General features: G+C 34.0%; 1 pseudogene; it reads left to right on the top strand.

Annotated features, from left to right (window-relative positions):
• The first annotated feature begins 3,939 nt into the window (after positions 1 to 3,939).
• LOC125348222 lies at positions 3,940 to 4,878 on the top strand (annotated as a pseudogene).
• The last annotated feature ends 248 nt before the right edge of the window (positions 4,879 to 5,126 follow it).

Raw genomic sequence — 5,126 nt, 5'->3', positions numbered from 1 at the left:
AAATAAAAAATGAACTTGTTAATATGTTACTTACCATGATTTAATCATTCAACATCACAGAAATATCTCAAAATTGATACTATACAAAATAACCACATGTAATAATTGTACATTGTTGATTAAAATTATGTCAATAAGAATAAATAGATAGATAGATAGATAGATAGATAGATAGATAGATAGATAGATAGCTGGTTGCTGGTGGCTCATATCTATAATCTTAGCTACCAGAGTCTGAGTCCTGAGGATCATGATTCAAAACCAACCCAAGTGGAAAAATCATGAGATTCTTTTTTTAGCATATTATATTTTTATTGGAGAGGTGATGTACAGAATGGTTAAAGTTACTTAAGTTAGGCAATGAGTACATTTATTTTTTGAACCATGTCAACCCTTCCCTCGCTCTCTCCCAGTTTTTGTTCCTCCTATCTCCATCCACAAGTTATACAGTTCACTTTCCACATGTGTCTAGTGAGTGTCTAGTGTCTAGTGAGTACCACAGCTACATTTGTTCAGCTCATCAGACTCTTATTTCCAATTGACTATCATAAAAAGTCAGAAGTGGAACTGAAGCTTAAGTGATAGTGCTCCAGTGGTAGGGCACAAATGCTCAGTGGCAGCCTCAGGCAGGCCCAGAACTCAAAACTAAGGACTAGTACACACACAAAAAAGGGAAAGAATGTATATATCATAAATGAACTTCAAATATTCCTATTTTACTTGTATTGTAAGATAAATGTATTTAATGCATGATATTTTCATAAAGTAGAATCTGATGTGATTCCGTTATAGAAGAAATTATTAGTCAAAATTTGAATTCTGAAAGAATGGATTTTAAATTAAGAGTCAGAGGGATTCTTGGGCAGTAAATATTAAATTTGTGAATGCAATAAAATGTGTTTCAGCTATCTTGTAAAATGCTTAGTTTCTAAACTTAGGAATGAGTACTGAAATTAATTATTAATTTTTACTGAAAAAGCTTCATAGCTGGCCTGGAGAGGAGAACATAATAAAAGTAGACCAGAATGGTGGTTTTGAAATATTAACATGGAATTTATTCACCATTAAACTGATAAAAAGACACAGATCTTTTAGCTGTCTTATAAGACAAATGGAAAGAAACTGGACTAGATTTGTTTTCAATTAGGTTCTTAATGTTTACCTAACAATCTCTGTGTAATGCTCAGTGCTTTCTCTGGTCTCCACAGGCCCAGTTCCCATGGGTATGAAGGAATATTGGGCTTTTCCCCAAGTTCATTATATACATGATTCACTAGTGATTTTTTTCATCATGAGTTACCATGGTCTCCTTTGTTTATTAACTTTGTTACAGATTTAGAAAATAATATAAATATGGAGCTTAAAATTAGAGAATCTTCTCATTAATCAAAAGGACTCACAAAATCCACCATTTCAAAGGAACCACAAGTTCTGTGGACGTACTTTTTCAATGATAGAAAGAAAACCAAAGCTACTTTTCCACCTGTTTCATCATGGCTCTACATGAAGGGTGAAACATTTCACTCAATCAGAGAGAGAAATCTGAAGCAAAGGGTATATTCCTAGGCTACTGGAAATCATATCATGTTAATGTTAAACATAATGTTAATCTTCAAGTTATATCTCTAACAACAATTGTAAATCATTAATATAAAGATACAATTAACTGCCAAAAGTGTAAGCATAACAAATTCCATCATTTGTTCCTTTTTCGGGGGGGGGGACTTGGGATTCATAACCCTTGAATAAATGGATCTTTCTGGATTGTTACAATTTAGAAAAAGCTCCCTAAGATGATATTAATTCAAACATTATTTTATAGTGTTTTTATGTTACATAGTATATAGTATAACTGTATAGTTATATAACTGTATAGTTACATAGTACATAGTATATAGTATAACTGTATTAAAAAAAAGAGTAAGTAGCATAATTTGAGTACTGTGAAACTTCAGGAAATTAAGAATTAGAAACCAATGGTGAAGTATGGGTATTTGTAGTAGAACTAGAGATTGAGGCACAGGAGTGGAAGATGGAAGCACAGAGCGCTGGAGGGAGTTTTTCTTCAGACAGAAAAGTGACAAAAAGTGTGTATTTCTTTAGCATAAACTTCAGGCTTTCTAACTGCAGTACCCTAGTTTGTAAAGAATATGTGTGAGAAACAATTGCAGTGTGAAGATCAAAAGTTTCATTTCTGACTTATGCTTAGAATGTATTTGATTATACGATTGACATTATGAGGATAGTTGGGAATTTGGAAATCGTATTTAGAGTTCAGAAAATACTAATACTCAAAGCAAGTGCAAATTTTAAGAAATAAATAAATTCAAACTGCTATCAACACAAGAGACATTAGAAAGAAAATAAATAGCTAAAAATTATAAAGTGGAAATATGGCAGGTAAAATATGTATGCAGCAATAAGGTAAGTTGTGAGAGGATTGTATCAGTATTGCCTAATTTAAAATACCCATTCCAGGCAAACACAGTGGGCCACACTTGTAATCACAGGTATTCAGGGAACAGAGATGAATACTCTTTTAGTTTAAAGTGAAGAGCAGAAAGTTAGCTAGAGCCCATCTGAACAAATATATTGGTGTATTGGTGAATGCCTCTATTCCAAGCTATGTAGGAAACATAGCATCTTTAAAAGAAATTTAAAACTCTTGGTGTAAGTGAACTGAACACCTCATGGGGGGGGAAAGGGAAAGGGGGAGGAGGGAAGGGGGGTATGAGGGACGAGGTAACAAACAGTACAAGTAATGTATCCAATGCCTAACGTATGAAACTGTAACCTCTCTGTACATCAGTTTGATAATAAAAATTTGAAAATAAATAAATAAATAAATAAATAAATAAATAAATCTAAAACTCTATGAAGGTTGCAGAGGGGAATAAGTAAAACAAAAAAAAATAGCTGAGGATCCAGGAGCAGGTGGCTCACATCTATAATCTTAGCTACTCCGTAGACTGAGATGTGAGGATCACAGTTCAAAACCAAACTAGGTAGGAAAATCCATGAGACGCTTATCTCCAATTAAGTACCAGAAAACCAGAGGTCAGCACGATAAATCCCACTCAACACTTGGAAAAAAGATGGCAAGAGAGAGGGAAGAAATGGGACTAAAATGGAGTAGATGAATTTGTTGAAAATGGAATGTACACATATACATTTCTCAAATATCAATACATGCTATCAAACACAAAATTATATGTACATTATTCAATATAAAATATATGTACACTATTCATTGTATATATCCATATTGTAAGATGTATAACATATTATATAATAGGTAATGCATATTAGTATAATATAAAATATACTGTATTACATATTATGATATACTATGTATTATTGAGGCACAAAATAAGATAATGCATATGTAAAATATTGTAATGTATGTTACAATACTTATTTTAACATGACATATAATGTTATATATTTAAAATTTGGAATCTGATACAGATACTTGAATTTTTTTTTTTTTTTTTGCCAGTCCTAGGCCGTGAACTCAGGGGCTGAGCACTGTCCCTGGCTTCTTTTTTGCTCAAGGCTAGCACTCTGCCACTTGAGCCACAGCGCCACTTCTGGCCGTTTTCTATGTATGTGGTGCTGAGGAATCGAACCCAGGGCCTCATGTATACGAGGCAAGCACTCTTGCCACTAGGCCATATCCCCAGCCCCAGATATTTGAATTTTTAATTCTGCATTGAAATAACAACTATGAATTATGTAAACTACCATCTAGTCTAAAATTGATGATGTGTAAATAAAACATTTAAATGTATAACATCATATATATGTATATCTATATATCTATCTATATATATATATATATATATATAACATTATTTCTATAAGCTTTCTTGCTCAGTTACTTACCCTTCCACTCACATATCTGAATTTTCGGTGCAGACTACTAGAAGTCAGGAGTGGATGATAAGAAATCACACCATCACAACTTTCCTTCTCCTGGGCCTGACATGACCCACAAGAAAAGGTTGTGTTTTCCAACTTTCTGTTTCTCACCTACATGTTGGGTGTAGTTGTAAACCTCACCGTCATCTGTCTTACCATTGTGGATCCACAACTGAAAACTCCCATGTACTATTTCCTACAAAATTTCCCCTTCTTAGAAATCTCACTCACATCTGCTTGTATTCCCAGATACTTATATAACCTATCAATGGGGGACAATACAATCACATATAACAATTGCATCACTGAATTTTTTTTATTGACCTATTTGGTGCAACTAAATTTTTTCTGCTGGCCACCATGTCCTATGACTGCTATGTGGCCATCTGCAAGCCCCTGCATTATGTGACCATCATGAACAGCAGGGTCTATAGGAAACTCATCCTTTGTTACTGAACAGCTGGCTTGTTGATAGTATCTCCACCATTTACCCTGGTTCTAAATCTGCAATTCTGTGACTTCAATGTTATTGACCATTTTTTTTTCTGCAATGTATACCCCCTCCTAAAGATCTCATGCTCATAAACATGGCTCTTAGAACAGATAGTCATATTTTGTGCTGTGTTAACCTTTGACAGGACCCTATTATGTGTAGTTGTGTCTTACACGTACATCATTAAGACCATTGTACAATTCCCTTCTGCCAAGCAAAGGAAAAAGGCCTTTTCCACCTGTTCTTCTCATATGATCATGATTTCCATCACCTATGGCAGCTGCATCTTCATGTATGTGAAGCCTTCATCCAGAGATTCCATGACAATAAACAAGGGTGTTACTGTCCTCAACACCTCTATCATGCCTGTGCTGAACCCCTTCATTTACAGATTGAGAAACAAGCAGGTGAAACAGGCCTTCAATAACACAATCAAAAAAATGTCATTGTTGTTAAGGAACTAAGGAAATTTGCCAGTGTAAAAAAGTCAGTTTTGATAAGTGTTGATAGAAAGATCATTGGTTTCTATGCATGTATATCATTGGAGTTTTACCTCAGGTCTTTCCTAGTAATTTAAAGGTGACTCAAATAACAAAAACTCAATACCCATACACAAAGAAAAAAATCAAGAGAATGACCTAGTATATCAAAAGTCCTTGTCAACTCCACAAATAAAGTGAAACAAAACCAATAAATTCAAAAATGTGGGAGG

The sequence above is a fragment of the Perognathus longimembris genome, chromosome 1 (genome assembly GCF_023159225.1).
Source record: "Perognathus longimembris pacificus isolate PPM17 chromosome 1, ASM2315922v1, whole genome shotgun sequence".
In the NCBI taxonomy this organism is placed as follows: domain Eukaryota; kingdom Metazoa; phylum Chordata; class Mammalia; order Rodentia; family Heteromyidae; genus Perognathus; species Perognathus longimembris.
The sequence above is the reverse complement of the archived record's forward strand: the minus strand, read 5'-3'. Positions and strand labels throughout refer to the sequence as shown.